Below are 20,810 nucleotides of genomic sequence, written 5' to 3'. Positions count from 1 at the left end.
GCTTTAGACACTCAAGAGTGAGAAATAAAGTAAGTGACTGCCTTAACAAGCACAGTTGCCCATGACTGCGATGTTGTGTCATATGAACACGTGCTCCCTGAATGTTGAACAATAATCTAGATAGTTTTTTCCTTATCATGAGAATAGAGAAACACAAATTGAATGTCAATTATGCTTTACCAGTTCTAAGAATTTTTTTCTTCTTAGGAGTAACAAAAAAAAAGGTAACATATGTACTTTGACCCCAAAATTCCAACTGTGGGGATCTCTTCTGAAGCTATAAAGGTGTCTATGATTAAGGAAGTCTCCTGGAACATTGCTTGTAGTGGAAACAAACTGCAAATATCCTGACTATCACTTATAGGGCAATACTTAAATAAAATATGTGCTTTCATGCTACAGATCCATTCATTTATAGACAGGATTTAAAATAAAAATAAAGTCATACTGTATACTCTATCCTTCTTTCTTTTTTATTTAAGGTATGCCTTTGGAATCCCCTCATGTTAATACATATAGCTGTTTATTTTCTTTAGTATAGATGTGCCATATTTTATTCACTTGTGAGGGTGATATTTGTGGAAGAGAAGAGGATGGAGATTATTATTTTTTCCTTATACATATATTTGACTTATTATAATGAATGTATATTACCTTTACTATTAAATACCTAATAAATTAAAAACATAATAGCAAAGGTTCATTCAAAGGGGCTGACTTAAAGACAAGATGTTTAGGACTATCTCTTGAATATAATAAGTATTCCAGATAATTAAACAGTTTGAGGATGTATGTCAGATATGAACACAAAGTAATGAGTATGCTTTCTGTTTTTAGTTTTCACAAACTAAATTCAAAAATGATTCTAAAAGAACAGTTTCACAGGCTTTTAGATAAATACAGTTGCATTGGAATGACCACATGTTTCCAGGATTAAGGAAAATAATAATTTGGATATTTAAGTTCTGACATTTTTCAAAAAGTCAGTCTCAAAACTTCATGGTCACATTTACCACATATTTGTATATGAGGATGGATGTACAGTGTGGTCTTTGTCTATGAGGACTGAGTGTCAGAAAAAGGAGAACAAATCCAAGCATGGAATACTGACCAATAACACCCTCCACTGAACAGCTAAAATTCATTCTAACTCATGTTATTCTCTTCCATTCTTTGTTCTTTTTGTTAATACATCTTTTCACTGTCTTTGTTCTTCCTACTTTGGCTGGATAGTCTTGTGATTTTCCACTATTCAGACGTCATTTTGAAAATCATATTTACATATTTTCCCTTGTCAGGCTGCCCTGGCGAGACAAGCATGTTCAGTGTTACAAGGAGATGCTGTTACTAGTACAAAGGATAAAAGGACTTGGCTGGGAACAGTAGCCCCAGACATGAGAAAAAAATGTTACATGGTTCCAGAGGCGTTGTAACAAGAGTGGAGGGTACATAAATGATCTCAGGTCACCAGATTAGTGCAGATAAGAGAAGGAAGCACGTGGACCCGAGTTCCCTCTATGGATATTAACTGGAAAATACAGAGGCATCCGCAGCGTGGTGTGCTACGAGTAGAACAGGGCGCGAACGTATCCTGTGACCTGCTTATCTACAGCACACTGGGACCGGGTCCAGCTACTTTGATCCTCTAGAGAAGCAAGACGGCTTCCTCGTGTAAAGCTAATTTGGTAGAGTTCACGGGGAGTCCAGAGCTGGGTCCTGAAGCCGGGTGCCCAAGAGACCTCACTGCAGAACTCACCAGGGCCCGGATGCCTGCCGTTCTCCTAATCAGACATCCTTGATATGGCTTATAGGGCGCTGTTTCTTCCTGAGATGCAATTTTCTCACTCCCAGAATAATTCGAAGACTAATAATACAAATAACACTAACAATACGATGTGTCCTGATAACTGAGGGTGTTCTGCTTTCTCTGGTTTCAGGATATAAGCGGGAGTCCTGGTTCAAAAAGTACTCATCTGTCCCTCCCAGCAAATGGTACTGTGGTTGGAAATCTTTACAGCATTCCAGTGGAACCATTGTGCCTTTGATGCATTATTATGCAAAGTCCCAGGAGCTATGGAACATATTACCTTAAAGGTCTGCCTAACACAGCCTTGGCACTTGCAAAAATGGTCTTCACACTGAGAGTCCCAGAATGTGCCTTACAAAGTAATAAATTACATTTCCAACAGCCGTTATGACCTCAGCGAGAGATTCATGCCGCCAGGAGCAACTCCATGTTACTGTCAGTTAATTAGTTTGGTATTCATTAAAAATGGGAGTGAGAGCCCGGAAACAATCCATTACTCATTGTGAATGGAGTCATGGGACAGCATAAAAGCTCTCCAAGTAACCACTGAAAGCAAAAACCAGGAATCAGAATAGAGATCAAGAAACTGTTTACTTGGTTGTAGTTCTTTACAACGTGAATACACACTCACACAAACACACACTCACACAAACACACACTCACACAAACATACACTGAGCCCTCACTTGCACATTCACATGTGCATTTCCATTAGCTCCCATAGTTCAAGCTCTGGGTTGAATTGTGTTCCTTCCCCATCTCCCTAAAAAAAAGACATGTTGAAGAATTAACTCCCAATATGTGTGAATGGGAACTTCTTTGAAAATAGGATCTTTGCAGATGTAATGAGTTAAGATGAGGTCATATTCAAGTTAGTGGGCTCCAATCCAATATGACTAGTGTCCTAATAAGAGAAAACAGAGATCCAAAGGGGAAAATGTCATGAAGACACAGAGACATACAGACCCAGAGGCAGAGACTTAGGACTGCACAAGCCAAGGACTGCCTGGGGCCGCAAGAGGCGAGGAAGGCTCCTGCCCTAGAAGAGTTGGAGGGATCATGGCCCTGCCAACACCTTAATTTCAGACTTCTAGCATCCAGTTTGTGGAGTTTTGTTATGGCAACCCTAGGAAACTTGTATAGTTCATTACTATGGAATGGATACCCTCACACACATACCCTCCATGCGCGCCTCCTCTGACACACGTTCATACTCGTGTTATGTCTCACTTAAAACAATTCAAACTTAAACACAATAAACTCACCCTCTCTACTCCAATCAATTCATGTCAGGCTGTCTTGTTTGGAGTATGATGAGAGATGAGTCAGATTTGCAAGGTGGGCAACTGCCACTCTGTACTATAAGGAACATATGCTTCTTTCTTTATCTTTATTCAACCCAGAAAACAATTGTGATGTAATTACAATAAAAATGTTTCTTTAGGATATATTTGCTCCATTACTAACCTAGCTTTGGAATCCCAATAAACTGGCCCATAAAGGAAGTAGTCATCTGAAGGGTTTTTAATGAGGTAATTTTTAACCAATTTGAAATTCTGGCAGAAAAAAACTTGTGAATGTTCATGGCAAATTTAAATATGATTTTCCTGTTAATTCATTTTTGTTTCTACTAAGCTTAAATAAAAAACTTTCCAAATGAACATTCATTTTGCTTCTTTAAAATAACATGTACAAATTGCCTTCATACCTACTCACCACTTACAATGGTCACAGTAGCTTATATTTGTGTGTTAGCTGCCATAGCAAGTTTAAATAATTTAAGGTGGTCCTTGACATCCGTGTGCATCGATTATAACCAGTGTTCCCCAGTTTATATCTCCTGCCCACCATACTTTTTCTTTGAGCTCCCTACACGTGACTCCAGCTGTTTATGTCCACATCTCCACTTAGATGTATTAAAGGCATTCAGATTCAATATATAGAAAATCAAGACTTTGATATTTTTTGTCATTCTAATTCTATTTCATGTTCTTTTTCTCCGTAAATGGTGCCACCCTCCACTGAAGTATGCATACAAGTCAAAAACTTGAGCTTCAGGCCTAAGGCCACCATCTTTCCCCACCCTCCACCACTCTACCTTTATGGAATTGAACACCACTAATTCTTTCCCCTCCTAATTGGCTCTGGTGGTGGTCGTTTAGTTGATAGGTCATTCTGAGTCTTTGGTGACCCCACAGACTGTGGCCTGCCGGGCTCCTCTGTCCATGGGATTTCCCAAGTAAGAATACTGAAGTGGGTTGTCATGTCCTTCTCCAGGGATTTTCCCGACCCAGGGATCCAACCCACATCTCCTGCATTGCAGACACATTCTTTACCGCTGAGCCACTAGGGAAGCCCCAGTTGTCTCTGGAGTCTGTCCCAGTTTCTCATTCTCCTCCAGCACTGGTTTCACCAAGCTCCCATGATCTTTCCTCTAGATTACCGCAGCAGCACCCTAATGGCAGGAAGAGCAACAGCCACACTGCCCATGCCCCAGCATCTTCTTTACACTGCAGACAAAGGGATATTTTTAGAAAGCAATCTTAAGATGGCATCTGCCTGCTTAAATACACAACGGTTTTCAAAGCCTTGATAGTAGAGTTGGGAATCCTTATCTTGTCTAGACGCTCTGCATGCCTCTCCCAGTCACAGTTGACACTGCTCTCCTCTGTCCACACACTCTGAACAGAGTCCGTCCTTACGCTGTAATAAAGGTGGGGTGCTCTTCCCAACTCCAGATTTCTACACCAATTGTTCTTTCTGCTTAGAAGACTTTTCTCACCTCTTCTTCTGCATGAATTCTTTCCGTTAATTGCCACTCATCATTCAGGATTCTGCTCAAGCAACACTTTTTTAGGGAAGTCTTTGCTGAGGTCACAGATCACCCCCTGAGAGTATGTTTATTGATTCTGTCATTCACTCAACAGTTATGTAGCATCAGGGCATGCCAGGAAATCTTCTAGGTACATAGACTACATCACTGGGTATGAAGACAAGGCCTCTGCTCACAAGAGCTTATGATATTGTTGGAGGAAGAAATAATACACAGACAAATGAACAAGGAACCACCAGGCAGTGATAAGCTCAGTGATAGAAATAGTTAAGCATTAGACCTCTCTGAGAAGATGACATCTAAACTGAGATCTGAGTGTCAAGAAGGAGCCAATGGCATGAAATTCTAAGGGAAGGACATTTCCAGTGGAGGTTCAAGTGGAGAAAGGAAGGCTTTGGAGAAGAGAGAGATGGTAGAGTGCAGAAGTGAAGGGGGTTAGGTCTACAGAAGAGATCACTGGTGGCAGGATTTTGCAGGTCAGCATAAGGTATTTGAATTTTATTTGAAGTATAATGAGAAGGTACTAAAGTGCTTTAAGCAAATAAATTATTTTCTCTCATTTACATATTCAAAAGACCACTCTGGGTACTGTGCGTGTGTGTTAAGTCACTTCTTTGTGACCCTATGGACTGTAGCCTGCCAGGCTCCTCTGTCCATGAGGATTCTCCAGGCAAGAAGACTGGAGTGGGTTGCCATGCCCTCCTCCAAGGGATCTTCTTGACCCAGGGATTGAACGTGCATGTATTAAGTCTCCTGCATTGGCAGGCAGGTTCTTAACCACCAGTGCCACCTGGGAAGGCCCTGACTACTGTATGTGAAGGATTTTAGGTGTATAAGTGTTTAATACAGCTGTCAGATGGAGGCTACTGCAGTAGGTCAGGTGACTTGGACTGGGAGAGCCGCCGTGGTATTGGAGGAAGACAGAGGATGGCAGTTGGAAATCAAAAGAAGAGAAATTTCTGGCAGATTGGATATTGGCAATAAAGGGAAAAGAAGACTCAGGAGTGATGTCTTGATCGTGCAGCTAGGTGATTGGTGGTAGCAATTTTTGAGAAAAAGGATACAAAGCAACAAGCAAGTCTGGAGATGGGGAAAACAGGAGCTCTGTTTCAGGCATGTCAAATTTGAGATGTGAGATGGCCACGTAGATTCATCAGGGAGGCTGTGACTTCTAAGAATCTGAAGTCCCAGTGACAGGTGATGCCTAGAGTCACAGATTGGAAAGCCATCAGCATATCGATATTATCAAAGCCAAAATCCTAGGAAGAACAGTGAAGAGGAACCGAGATTGAGCCTTGGGACATGCTATCTTTCCTGGTGGAGCTGAGGGCAAGGGACTAGCAGAGAACGATAGAAGGAGCAGCTAGTAAAGGAGGACACACGAAGGGCGCGCTGCCACAATCTGCTGCTGTGCTCAGCCGTGTCTGACTCTTCGAGATCCATGGTCCAGGCTTCTGTGTCCATGGAATTTTACAGGCAAAAATACTGCAGTGGGTTGCCATTTCCTCCTCCAGGGGATCTTCCCAACCCAGGGATTGAACTTATTCTCCCAAATCTCCTGTGTTGGCAGGTGGATTCTTTACCACTGCGCCACCTGCCTGCCGAGAGTAAACGTGATCCCATAACAACTCTGTTTAAGGTGTTCTGTTACTGTTGCAAAAAAAAAAAAAAATCAGCAAAAATTTTTTTTTAAAATTCAGCCAAAAAAAAAAAAAAATCGAAACAACATTTTCTTCCAATATTTGACAAAAATATGAATCCTGCTTCCACGATCAAAATTAAGTTTATTTCTCCTACCAGTAGGAGAAAATCACTCCCTTGGAGTAACAAATCTCATTCTTATTAGAAAATGCACATAGTCATAGATCTTCCCTGGCTCCCAATCTAAGTTCTGGCTAATTCCTTCCTCTTTTCTTTTTCAAATACCAGTCATGTAAAAGGTGACTTTAAAACATCTAAAAATAACAAATGTATGTCTGAGGATCACGGTCAAATATATCCCCAACAACATGCAGACACGTCACATTTTCAAAGTAGAAGGCAGGATACCCAGTGTGTTGTGGATAATTTATACCTTTTCAGTGAATATGTGCTGTGTCATGCTTAGTCACTCAGTCATGTCCGACTCTTTGTGACCCTGTGGACTGTGGACCGCCAGGCTCCTCTGTCCATGGGGATTCTCCAGGCAAGAATACTGGAGTGGGTTGCCATGCCCTGCTCCAGGGGATCTTCCAGACCCAGGGATGGAACCCAGGTCTCTGGCATTGCAGATGGATTTTCTTTCCTTTTTTTTTTTTTTTACCATTTCAGCCACCAGGGAAGCCCTTGCACTGAATATGCATGTGTCTATAGTTTAAAAAGCCAAGAATCTTCAAAAGAAGTTTGGGAGAACAGGGAGCAAGGGGAAGTAGTTAACAGATAAATAATTTGTGTTATCAAGGCCTTTGCAACCCTGGTGTCTGTATGTCAGGCTCTAACACGCTCACCGAGGGCAGCAGAGGTTTTGCATCAAAACATTCATCAAAGTTGCATTCCATTTCCACAGCCCGATATCAGGATTGCCCAGAATCACATCGTTATGCCATTAGACACCTAATGCAAAGCCATCAAGGCTTTCAGCTTTCCCTGGGGACCCCTTGGGAGGAGTTTTCTGCCGAGAGAGCCGCAACTCAGACCTGATGCCTGTCAGGAATGAACTGTGGGGCAAACTTCGGGGAGGGCTTCCGTTGTCAAAACAATAATAGCTGTAATTTTCTCTCCCTCTATTTACAGGAAACAAACTCTTCCTTCCTGTTCTCTGCCTGTAGCAGAAAATAGACAAGCCCAGCAGATGTCCAGGGATGGCGGAGGAGTACTGCAGCTTCCTTGGAGAGAAGCAGGCGCTCCAGGGAGCCTTGGGGTGGGGACAGGAAGGTGGCTGCAGTGTTGCATCCTAATTCCTAACGAGAGCAGCAGCCTTTCTCTCCCACCATCTCCCTTTGTCCCTTCCCAGCCCTTTCCTACCCCTGTGAGGCGGGTGAACTAAATATGGCCAGGGAAATCTCCAGCAGTCACAGTATTTTTATTTATTTTATTTTGTTTTTGTTTTTTGTTTTTTTCAGCCACAGTATTTTTAAACCCTTTGTGGCCGCCTGTTCGCAGTCTCCTGTGACTTCAATGAACCAGATCCAGAGAGTTTCTCATGGGAATCCAGGACGCTTTGCCACAACTGCTGGCTTTGCTTGCCTGTGTTTGGGGCCCTTGTTAATGCAGCCCTTGGGGTTTTGTTTTGTGTCTTCAAGACTTGGGAAGCAGCAGACCCTGCGGAGGCACCGGGAATGTGGTAGGGAGGCTGTCTTCACGGTGCGTTGCAAGGACGGCTGCCCTGGGCCTGTGAAGACTTGCTGGCTTTGTGGATGGAGCAGTTCAGGTTGAGGGCTGAACTTCAGGCATCTTCATGCAAACTTGGGCGCTAGCAAGAGAGATTCAGCTCTCACTCCTTTCTAAGGGCCCTTTCATGTGGAAGTTCTTGTTCTTGTAGTGGTTTGTTGCTTGCGTATTACCCAGCTTTAGTCAAGACGTTGTGCAGGGGACTTCCCTGGTGGTCCAGTGGCTAAGACTCCACGCTCCCAGGGCAGGAGGCCTAGGTTCCGTCCCTGGTGGGTGAGCTAGATCCCACATGTCCTAACTAAGAGTTTGCATGGGTCAGCTAGAAAAAAAAAAATCGTGTTACCGCAACTAAGGCTCAGGGCAGCCAAATAAATAAATATGAAAAAAAATATTCTGTAAATATATGGCCTATCCCGTCCCTTCACCTTTGCTCTTCCCAGTAACTGGTTATTTATCTTTCTGATGCTCTTGCTGAGGTCCTTTTCTGCACTGAAAAGTTGTTTCAAAATGTCCTTGAATAGAAAACATTTCCTTTTATTAATATTTGAGAAATATCTTTATTTTCCAGCCATTTCTTTATAAGGATTATAATGTATTTGAGGTTAAAATGGAACGAGGGGAACCACTCTTTTTAAATTGCCTTCAAAACAGTAATGGAGAAATGAAATGGTCACTGAGTGTTGTTTCTTGCGGGACTACCATATGTAGTTAGCTGTCTGAGTTATGCAGTATGTAACTCTAGCTGTCACCATTCATACTGCTGATTTAATTTAATATTTTAATTTAATATGATGATTTCCTGGCAAGTGTCAGTGAAGTGTGTTGAAGGAGAGGTGTTTTTTGTTTGTTTTGTACAAAAGAACTATAAAGGACCAGCAGTATCCACTTTTTTTTTCATATTACACTTTACCTATGATAATCACTACTATTTACCAAGGGCTATCAGACATTAGTATAAGTATTATGCTAGTAATCCAGCTCTGAAAAAAAAAAAAAAAAAAGCCCTGAATTGCAGTGTTTGTCAATTTAGTTAATTATCCTGGTGTAAATATTCCCTTCACAGCCTAGTTCAAGTTACCAAATCTCTTGAAACTGAACGTGGACAGTTTTAGTTCACAACTGGCTTTCCTGAGCTGGTACATACAAGTCAGAGCCAGGATGCCGCTGGTAACAAACATTAGCTGGTACTAACTGCTGTAAGTATTCACAATGTTATTAATAGTTCCTCTATCGAGTGACACTGTTATTACATACTTTCATACAAATAAGGAAACTGAGGCATGGGGAAGTTATGTTCCTTTGCCAAAAGTGACAGAACCAGTAAGCAGTGGAGAAGGGCTTTGAGCCCAGGCAACCTAATACCGGCGTCCACACACTTAACCCCTGTACCATTCTGGGAGTTCAGTAAATGATTTCTGAATGAGGAAATATTGATTTGAGGAAGTTTATAATGGCACCCCACTCCAGTATTCTTGCCTGGAAAATCCCATGGACGGAAGAGCCCGGTAGGCTTCAGTCCATGGGGTCGTGAAGAGTCAGACACGACTGAGCGACTTCACTTTCACTTTTCCCTTTCATGCATTGGAGAAGGAAATGGCGACCCACTCCAGTGTTCTTGCCTGGAGAATCCCAGGGACGGAGGAGCCTGGTGGGCTGCTGTCTATGGGGTTGCACAGAGTCGGACACGACTGAAGCGACTTAGCAGCAGCAGCAGCAGCAGCAGCATACTCCTATAGGTGTTGTATCAGTTGGAATTCTACCAGATAAAGAGCTAGTACTATATACATATGTGCATATGTTAAGAAATTGATTACAGTGAATTGGCTTACCTGACTGCAAGGACTGGCTAGGCAAGTCTGCAGGACTGGTCATCCAAGAGGACTGACTGGAAACTCTGGGGCAGGAGCTGACACTGTGGGCCACAGGTGGAATGTCTTCCTCGGGGAAACATCAGTTCTGCTCTTAAGGTCTTGCAACTGGTTGAATCATGACCACTTAGATTATCTAGGATACTCTTCCCTACATAAAGCAAACTGATTCTGATCAACTTTAATCATACCAACAATCATCCTCACAGCATCATCTATGTGTTGGATTGAGTAACCGGGAACCATAGCTTAGCTAAATTGACACAGAAGGTATTATGATTTGAATTGCATTCCTGCAAAAGTGTGGTATCTGTGACTGTGACCTTATTTGGAAACATGTCTTTGCAGATGTGATCAAGTTAAGATGAGGTCATACTGGAGTAGGGTGGCCTTTAAGTGAACATGACTGGGTGTCCTTGTAAGAAGAAGGAGGCAAGTTGGACGCAGACAGGCAGGAGGAATGCCCTGTGACAGTGGAGACAGAGCAGTGATGTATCTACAAGCCAAGGGATGTCAGGATCACTGGAAACCACCAGAAGTTAAGGAAGAAGCAGGGAAGTATCCTTCATTGGAGCCTTCAGCAAGAGCATGGCCCTGCCAACACCTTTGTTTTGGACTTCTAATCTCCAGAACTGTGAAACAATGAATTTTTGCTGTTTCCAGCCAGTTTGTGATCTTTTTTTTTTTTTTAATGGCAGCCCCAGGAAACTAAACAGAGAATCTTAAACATAACACTAAAAGATGTGAGCTCAGTCGATTCAGTCGTATCTGACTCTTTGCGACCCTTGGACTGTAGCCCGAAAGGCTCCTCTGTCCATGGGATTCTCCAGGCATGAATACTGGAGCAGGTTGCCATGCCCTCCTCCAGGGGATTTTCTCAACCCAGGAATTGAACCAGCATCTCCTGTGGCTCCTGCATTGCAGGTGGATTCTTTACTGCTGAGCCACAGGGGAAACTTACACTAAAGGATAATAAATTCAAATAATGTCTACCTTACCAACGTTTGAAACTTCCCTTCCATTTATAAACAGTAGTACGTTTGCCACTATTTTCTTGTGGGCTCCTCAGCAGGCATCTTTGTGGATCCTTTCAAGTTTGACCTGTGTCTATAAACTGATTTGAGTAGCTTCTATTTAATTACATATAGGCAGGAATTTATACACATTCCTATTAAAACAATCAGTTAAAATATTTTGCTTAAGCCAGTGTGATTGATATTGTAAAAGCATCTTTAGTAGTGCATTGAAGTAAATATTTATGGATGAATGGGGAATAAATTCATTTATTGCTTTCAGGGCCAGTTATTCATTCTTTGGATTTATGTTATTGTTAACAATTCTTTTTAAGGCTAAGCAGGATTTTGAGGGATAATTACCATCAGTGTCAGATGTGATGGAAAAAAAAATAATTTGATTACTTTTTGCCTTGTAGCCTATAAACTGTCTTCCTCAACAGAAGAACTAAGAATATTTTCAACAATTAGAATCACATTAGAATAAATTTTAGAAAAGTCTCACAAAGTAACAGCTTGGAATGTCAACAGTTCTTTTGATAGGTAAATTTGGCATAGCAGTTTGTGGGTTTTTTCCTTCAATTCATCCTGCAATTTTATAATCATATCTGTAATGTTATTGCAGCAGGCTAAATGAATTACCAGGCTATTTGATGTTATCCAGTTAAAGACATTTTACCTGCAGAGTTCTGTATGATTGTGGAAAACTAAAATAGACTAATTCCAAAGCTCTAGACTCATTCGTACACAGATGTTAATTGTAACACTGGAATTCTTTACGTGTGTATAGCAATTGGATTTCCATTCTATGTATTTGATGCCTTGCACTGTATATAATGAACTTGCTGCCCATCATTTCCATTGATTACATATGACAAAATAAATACAGTGAGGTGAACAAACTTTCCCAGATCACACAGCTAGTAAGTGGTAGATCCCAGGTGGTGCAAGTGGTAAAGAACCTGCCTGCCAACGCAGGAGCTGTAAGAGGCACAGGTTCAATCCCTGCGTTGGGAAGATCCCCTGGAGGAGGGCAGGCAGGCAGGCTAGGATTTGATCCTAGGCAGTTTGACTGCAGAGCCTGTTCTTTTAACCTTCTTGGTATGTGAATAGCATGTAAATGGCATTCAGCAGAATTGAAAACACTTCAAGTGTTCATTTAAAAATAGTTTTCAGCCATTAGCATTAAACCAGTAACAGTAATAGAGATATTAACCAGTAAGTATATGGTTGAAGAAAGTGAAAACAACTTCACATACTCTTCAGTGTTTGATCTAAACTGAGTGTCCTATCGCCCTGTAGGCTTAGTCTGTGTGGATGGTGACCTGGGCCCCCTTTCTCCAGCTAAACCTCCTTGGACTCATGACTCATTCACTGTGTCTGGAAGGCAGTAAGCTGCAGAACTACTGAAGAAATGGCTCCTTTATATATTGAGATACATTGAGGTCACAGACATGATCTGGTAACCATTTCTGTTCGTATGTTTCTTTGGTTCAGGAGACCAGGTTATCAAGCATGTTGTTTCAGAAAAGGAGAGATAAAAGAAAACAATGGCAAAAATCTGTAAGTGGCCATTTTTTTAGGATATTAGACACTTAGCTGACTCTCCATATTTGATTCCTTATTATCTTATTTGCTTCAGAAACATACCACAGCGCAGGGATGATGCTAGAAACACTTGGACATATTTCAAATTGAATTATCGTCATTCCTTTTATTTGAAAACACCATGAGAAAATTGAGCTCCAAAGTGCTCCTCCTGGGTATGCCTTGACAAAGGGCATTCTTGTTTCCCTGCAGCCAAGAGGCCTGTGAGAAAGGGCAAGAAGTGTCTGCTCTATTTTCAGGAGGACTCCACTGCAAGAGTGGGTTTTCTCATGGCTGTCAGTTGACAAGGGAATTCCATGGGTCAAGCCTATAGTTAAATCAATTGCGTGCCTATATGGGAAAAACTCCAGCTTATCAAACTTTCCAGTGTAAATGCAGGAGTCTGGACTCTTTCACATACTTCAGGTATTTAAATTATTTGAAAATGTATTTTAAGATTACATCCATTAAATCTTTTGAGCCCGCTAAGAATAAATCAACTGCCTGCTTTTCCGAGATACTAAAAATTAGTTCCCACCCAGACTGCATCTCTACCTGTTGTGCTCCATGCCTTGTAGATCCACGATGCTTCTTCCAAATGTGACTTTTAGCTCTCATACTTAGAATGAAGGCACTCCCTAGACTACTTCTGGGCCAAGTGATGCTGTGGTGTTGAAATGTCCTGTTTTGTGACCAAAGTTCCATTTGGTCTTAAAATGATCAACTTGCAATTTAAATGTTATTTAAAAGAAAACAACTGTTTGGACTAAATTAACTGGCTTTTTAAACAATAATTTTCTTTATTCATGCATTTATCTTTCTCTGTGCTGGTTCTCGTTACTTCAAGGGCTTTTCTCTAGCTGCAGAGAGCAGGGGCCATGCTATGGGTGCGGTGTGGGGGTGTCTCATTGCGGTGGCTTCTCTTGTGGAGCTCTAAGGCGTACAGGTTCAGGAGTCACAGCTCCCAGGTTCTAGAGCACAGGCTCAATCGTTGTGGCACACAAACTCAGTTGCTCTGCGGCTTGTGGGATTATCCCCCATCAGGGATCAAACCCATGTCTCCTGCATTGGCACGGGGATTCCTATGCACTGAGCCACCAGGGAAGCCTTACTGGTTTATTTAATTCAATTACCCTTTTGAATAACCTAGTGTAGATTTAATCCAGTCACTCCCCTTAAAAATTGACCACTGAATAATCACGTGTCTTGGTTTGATAAACTCTTATTTTTTTCTGCAGGAGCCCATTGTTCTAACTAAATCCACTAGTAGATGGGCATCAAACGTGACAGTGACCATCTGTGCTGTCTGTCCCCTATTTCCTCTGTGCAGGGAGTGAATTAGGCAACCAAAGTCTCCAACTCTCCAGCGCTGAGGAGTGGTGACCTTCATTAAGAATTTTTATTTTAGGATGTGGTGTAGGTTAGGACTGTGTGTGTGTGCTCAGTTGCTTCGGTCATGTCCAGTTGTTTGTGACCCCGTGGACCGTAGCCCGCCAGGCTCCTCTTGCCCATGGGATTCTCCAGGCAAGAATACTGGAGTGGGTTGACGTGCTCTCTTCCAGGAGATTTTCCCTACCTGGGATTCGAACCCTCGTTTCTTGTGTCTCCTGCATTGCAGGTGGATTCTTTACCCACTGAGCCACCTGGGATGCCAGGTTAGGATTAAGTTCTGCTAATGCCAGAGAGCCATCTAGAGGGAACTGAACAGTTTAAGGGTCCATTATTTTACATTTAAGAAGTCCAGCAGTATTTGGTGCAATGCTGTTGTGGTTACCCCATAAAATATATCAGGGACCAGTCTCGTTTTCTTCAGCTTCTTTGCCTTGCATTATCAAGATCATGACACGGCTGATAAAGCTGCAGCCATTCACATCACATTAGAGGAAACAAAAAGGAGAGAAAGGGTGCCCCTTCTTTCTTAAGAGCTTTCCATAAGTAAGTATTGATAGAGATTTCTCCGTCCATCTCATTACACTGCCAGGGCTGGGAAATACAGTTTTTCAGCTGAACACATTCAGGGTTCTGGTACAAATGAAAGAGGAAAAATAGATATTAGAGGCAATGAACAGTTTCTGCCACAGTTAAACTGTTATGAAGAAAATTTTCTCATTCATTCAAAATTCAGTAAGCCAATATTTATTGATTAAGACACTGACCTAGGCACTGAAGACTCAGGACCAAACTGACACAGTTCCTGCCCTCTAGGATACCACAGTCTAATGGAGAAGATATTCCTGTTCATGTTCACAGGTGACTATGTAACAAAAGTAGGCACACTTTCTATGAGAACAGCAGGCTAAGCTCTGCACTCAGGTAAGGGAGAAAGCTTTAGGGAAGCCACGAAAGAAAACTTCTGGACAGGAAGATGTAATCTCCAGTGATGATAAGTTGGCCCGAGGTCACATAAGGTAAAGACAGAAAAAACTGGCAAGGGGACAGGTGAGGAGCATAAAAGAAAGAGCCTGGAGAGGTGAGGCCGGCCCAGATCACAGAACTCTCTGTAGGCTGAGGTGGTGGCGGTGGTTTAGTCGCTTGGTCATGTTCTATTCTTGTGACCCCCAGGGACTGTAGCCTGCCAGGCTCCTCTGTCCATAGGATTTTCCAGGCAAGAATACTGGAATGGGCTGCAATTAGGCTGAAGTAATTGCATTTAATTCTAAGGAAAATGGGATATGATTTCAACAGTTCAGCAAAAGGGAGATGTTTAAGACATCTGATATTGTTTTTAAACAATAAATTTGGCTACTTTGTAAAGAATGGATCAGAGAAGACAAATAGTAAAAACGTGGAGAAGCTGATGGAGGTTAAGGTGGTCTGCATACTGGACAATGGGAGCATGAACTAGGGTGATGGCTGTAGACGAGAGGCGGAATCAGTTAGGCTTGCTGGTGAATTAGGTAGGTGTCATCTTTGGTAACTGTAACTGGATAGATGGCAGGAATATAATTCACCTGTGTGCATATCCTTTGTAAGGATAAAACTGAGGCCTTTGAAGGCAGACACAACCCCTTTGGTGCTCAGCTTGTTGTGTTCGACAGATGTCACCTTTGACAAGGAAAGATGGCCTTTTTCATCCAGGCAGATGCAACTGTACATGTATAGTGAGTGTTTCAGGAAGAAGATAGTGCTCAACGGTGTCCAATGCTGTTGAAAAGCTGAGTTAGATGAGACTGAAACAGCATCCACAGGTTTTGACACCAAAGAGGTGACCGATGACTTTCTCAGAGTGGATTCAGGAGATTGGCGTAGGACAAAAGGCAGATAGATGGAAGTGGAAAAGTGAATAAGCGAGGAAAGGAGCTACAATGAATGGAACACTCTAGAAAACTTTCTCTGCAGACTGGAAAAATTGGCAGTAGCTGAAAGAGTATGTAGAGCAAATCTAGGGTGCTTCTTCTAAAAACTGAAGTTACCTGAGTAGTCTTGATGCAATGGGACTTATCGCACGCCCCTTCCTTTGGGAAGCCTGACATGACCGTCTGGGCCCAGGTTACACCCATGTTCTGTGTGCTACCGAGTAACTTGAACATACATCCTCCTAGGATGTTGTCCTAGGTTGTCCTAGGATGCTGGCCCAAGGTTGTCCTGGTGTTTGCAGGCTTCTCACAGTCACCTGTAAGCAGTCCTCCCCTGGGCGTGGACAACAGCTTAGGTCCCCACTTACTTGTCATGAGCTCACCACATTCGTAGGTCATCGGTGTACACGTTTTGAGGGAAATCTCTATATTTAGTTCAAAAGATAAGATGGTAAACAACCTTTTGTTTAGAAGTAGACTCCCCCCTCCCCCTCTTTCCCCACTACAAACACACTCAGTCTGATATTGGACTTGCTGTGAAAAAGAAAAACATCCTCTTGGAAATTGTTCTTCAAAATAGAAAACACGGCTCTGGCTGGAAGGTGACATTGTTGGTGCACATGCTGTATGACATTCCACTAGAGGTTTTCAGCATGCACAGGATGTGGTTATGAGCAGCAAGCCCATCCCTGCAGAGACCTGAACAAGTGTGCGTGCTTTTAACTCCAAGGACATCCAGAGTTTTCATATGTTACTTCTTCGCCAGATTTGTCTGCTCTGAGAATGGATCCCTGTCCTGACTTTCTGTGTGTTTGGTGCCTCCCCTTTCTCTTTCTCCCAGCAGGAGCAGAAGTAGCATCTTGGCAGGACTGGGCGAGGTTCACTTGGTGAGATTCACTCTGCCAGGAAGAGAAGCGTCCACACAATCCTTGGTTTGTTTCTAATGACAACCCGTAATAAGGATGCAGGTCAGGTCTGGCTTCTGGCCAGCTGTGTACACTCATGTCAGAGTATACTGGGGTTCAGGAGGGACTTCAGAAGGAAGGGCTGCCTGTCAGTTCAGAGGAAATGGTGTCAAACAAGTAAACTGCTCCCCAGCCCCCTCCCCCGCCCCCGGGTCAGCCCATTGTGTGGGGTCACCAACCAACAGCTAATTCTTCTGTCCCCTTGCCGTTGATTGGCAAGATGAATGCCAGAAGCAGGTGAGAGAAGATGTGGCCACAGAGGGGGGCTGCGTGCTGACACGAGGGGGTGAGAGAGCTCCAAGTACCTCTCCATCCTCAGGGCTTGAATTAAATGACTTCCTTCTCTGGGGCTACAGACGGGTCACGAGGGATAAAATTATCAACTCAGGAAAGAGAAGATGTTTATAGCTTCTGCTACTTTTACAAAAATAGATAAAAGGATTGTTTTTTTCCACCCTCTGCAGCCTGTAAACTTCCTTAGCACTCTGCATAATTTGCTCCTTCTTCCAGAAATAGGGGAGTCCAGTGGGACGTTGTGTGTTGAGACTGTCGGGTCCATGGTGTGTGACGCTTTCAGGGCAGAACTCTCCAGCTTAGAGTTATTTCACTGCAGCATCTCCATCTTTCCCCTTCCTTCTTTCCCTCCTTTTTCTTTTCTTTCAACTTTATGATTTGTAATTTGCATACCATAATTCACCTGTTTTAAGTATAATTTACAGAATCATGCAACCATCACTATGATCCAATTTTAGAACATTTTTATCACCCCCTCCCCCAGCACTCTTTCTTTTATCAACCACTCCTCATTCCCAGCTCCAGGCAACCATTAATCTACTTTCTGTCTCATAGAATTTCCTTTGTTCAACATTTCATGTAGATGGAATCATGCATACATTTTTTATGGTTCTTTGTGTCTGACTTCTTTCACTTAAGCTACTCTTTTGAAATTTTATGTTATGGCTTATGTGAGTACTTGGTTTCTTAATTACTGAATAGTATTCCATTGTATAGACATACCACATTTTGTTTATCCATTCATCACTTAGTTGATATTTGATTAATTTTACTTATTTACTAATATGAATAGTGCTATTATGCACACTTGGGTACAAGTATTTATGTGGAAGTATGTTTTTATGTTTTCATTTTTCTTGAGTCAATATCTAGAAGTGGAATCACTGGGTCACACAGTAAATTTGTGTTCAACATTTTAGAAACTGCCAAATTGTTTTTCAAAATATCTGCACAAATATCTATTTCTATCAGCACTGGATGAGAGTTAGTTTCTCCTCATGCTGACCAATGATTGTATTATTGGTCTTTTGCATTTTAGCCATCCTGGCAGGTGTGAAATGATACTGCAGCCTTTCTTGCAAAAGCTAGATTTAGGAAACTGTATTTTCCTGGTTGTCAGGGTATTATCTATGTTCTGCTAGCTTGACAGGAGCCATTCTGAGATAAGGAGACCAAATAAAGTCAGGAGAAAATAGTGGCTAAAATAACAGGTTTCCCAGGTGGTGTCAGTGGTAAAGAACCCACCTGCCAACGCAAGAGACCTAAGAGTTACAGGTTCAGTCTCTGGGTTGGGAAGATCCGCTGGGGAACGGAATGACAACCCACTCCAATATTCTTGCCCGGAGAATCCCATGGACAGAGAAGCCCAGTGGGTTATGGCCAACAGGGTCCCAAAGAATTGGACATGACTGAAGCAACTTGGCACACAGCACAGAGTTTTAAAAGACAAATATCCTAAAAAGAAGTATTCTTTTTATGGATCAATAGTAATGAAAAAAATCATCTTATACTCTAATTCTCCTTGAAATAAGAACTGATTTGAAATACCTACCTTCTTGTTCAACAGATATGCCAAGATTTAAGCCATGTCTGAAATGTAAAACTTTAACTTTGTGGAATCTGATTCTACTTTGGGATAGATGATGTCAGAAATGTGTTCAATTATAGGACACCCAGCTGATGTTCAAATACTGCCTGATGGTGATGGTATGGGGGACTCCCGATCCCCAACTCCACCCCCCCCAAACTTCCCCTGCTAATTCACACACACTGTGGTTTCTGGACCCTTTTTAAGGCCACTTGGGTTTGTAGCATCTTCTGGTTATAATGCATTTTGAAGAAGGACATCTAAATTTTATCTTATATCAGATTTCATGTAAGGACATTAAGCCAAAAAGAGCATTTTGAGAACTTCACACTTTGGAAATGTTGCTTGACCAGTTCATATGGAGGTATGTGTATTTTTACTTTGCTTGTATTAGATGAAATACAATAGCTGGGTCTGCTTTGGGATTTAAATAGATGTGTTTCCTTATAGACCATATTATAAATGCTTGTTACTTGCCCTTGGTTAGTTCATTTGGCTTCTACATAGAGCTACTAAGCCCAATGTTAGCTGACCTCAGTACTTCCATGGCTACAGACTACACAAATGCGTGCCCTTGGTCAGAAGTAGGTGTGGCAGGATACATGCCAGGGTCAGCACTGGAAGGAGCTTGGGAAACAGATGTGACTGTTCTTCTGAGGCTTTAAAATGTCCTTTATTTTACTCTAAGTAGGTCATTCATAAATGAGTAGTGTAAAAACACCACTGGATACTTCATGGGCACTTAATGGATATTTTCAAGGCTGTGTCAATTAAGCAGGCAACTAATCATTTTGCCCATTTTTCCTAGGGTGTGTCAGAGGAGATAGAAAGAGACAAGATATGTGGACAAATTGCTAGAAATGTGTAATAAATTGCCCAAGATTGATACAAACAGTGTTAGATTTCTTGAGTAAGGAAACATATTTTTTTCCCCCTCTGAGAAACTGGGAAAAGGTTCACACTTAAAAGGAATACTTGGCCTAGACTTTTAAGGATGGATGAAGTTTTTTAAAGTTGTTTTTCTTTTTAATGTGCCATTTTTAGTCTTTATTGAATTTTTCATAATGTTGTAACTGTTTTGTGTTTTTGTTTTTGGGCTCCAAGGCATGTGGGATCTTAGCTTCTTAACGCATGCCCCCTGCATTGGAAGGTGAAGTCATAACCACTGGACCAACAGGGAAGCCCCAAATGGCCAAGTTTCAGTAGAGAGGTGAGAGGTGTCTTGGATAGGGCACACAGGACAGAGGCAGGAAAAAAAAAAAAAAAAGATTTTTTTAGGGAATTTTTGATGAATTATTTTGACCAAAGCGAAGAGTTTTAATAGAAAGAAGGCAAATAATGTTGGTAAATAAAGGTCTTGAACGTCCCATCAAGGAGTTGCACATTTTACTATGGAGAATAGACAGTCCTCTAATGTCACCGGGATGATGAGTATATGACAATATGGTAGCAGCATATGGGCTGGAGAGCTGGAGAATGAGAGACTGCAGACCCTGGTTACCATCTGAGAGGGGAAGAAATGCACGACCATGTCTCTGAAAACATCGAGCAAAAGCCCCCTGTGAGAGATGGTGCAAAGGCAGAGGGGAAAAGATTTCATAGCTGGTAGGATGTGCTAGCCATCGTTTCCGTGGTGGCTCAGACGGTAAAGCGTCTGCCTGCAACGCGGGAGACCCAGGTTCGATCCCTGGGTACGGAAGATTTCCTGGAGAAGGAAATGGCAACACACTCCAGTATTCTTGCCTGGAAAATTCCATGGACTGAGGAGCCTGGCAGGCTACAGTCCATGGGGTCGCAAAAAGTTGGCACAACTGAGCGACTTAACTCACTCACAGGATGTGCCTGGCAGGGTAGAGAGTCATAAAGAGGATTTCAGATTTGCAAACCCGGATGGATGGGAATTGGTAAACTGAGCCGAGAAACGAGCGACAGGAGAGAAAAAGATCAAGTTCGGTTTTTGGTGTGTGTGTGTGTGTGTGTGTGTGTGTGTGTGTGTGTGTGTGTGTGTGTCCTATTTTAAAGGCCTGGAAGAGGAAATTTCAGCAGGCCTTTGGAAATGCATTTGCCTAATACAAATTAAGCATCCTCCCCCCCAACTCCCCGCCCCCCCCCTCCCCCCGCCATTTTAAAGTTAATTAAATTTCCTTCACTCAGGGCCGTTCCCGTCCCGCCCGGGAGAAGTGAGGCTGA

General features: G+C 42.3%; 1 long non-coding RNA gene and 1 other non-coding gene across 2 annotated transcripts in view; both read left to right on the top strand.

The window, feature by feature from the left end:
- LOC132346208 (uncharacterized) overlaps positions 1–11,523 on the top strand; it is a 40,217-nt gene extending 28,694 nt beyond the window's left edge. The window contains exons 2-3 of the long non-coding RNA XR_009495977.1: positions 7,413–7,553; positions 7,742–11,523. This is a non-coding gene — a long non-coding RNA (uncharacterized lncRNA). The remainder of the gene's footprint in view (positions 1–7,412; positions 7,554–7,741) is intronic.
- An 8,724-nt stretch (positions 11,524–20,247) lies between these two features.
- Positions 20,248–20,319, top strand: TRNAC-GCA (transfer RNA cysteine (anticodon GCA)). The gene has a single exon. It is a non-coding gene; the product is annotated as a tRNA-Cys (tRNA).
- Positions 20,320–20,810: the final 491 nt, after the last annotated feature.

This window comes from Bos taurus, chromosome 9 (assembly GCF_002263795.3).
Source record: "Bos taurus isolate L1 Dominette 01449 registration number 42190680 breed Hereford chromosome 9, ARS-UCD2.0, whole genome shotgun sequence".
Classification (NCBI taxonomy): domain Eukaryota; kingdom Metazoa; phylum Chordata; class Mammalia; order Artiodactyla; family Bovidae; genus Bos; species Bos taurus.
Note: the sequence above shows the minus strand (reverse complement) of the source record. Positions and strands in the feature narration are given on the sequence as shown.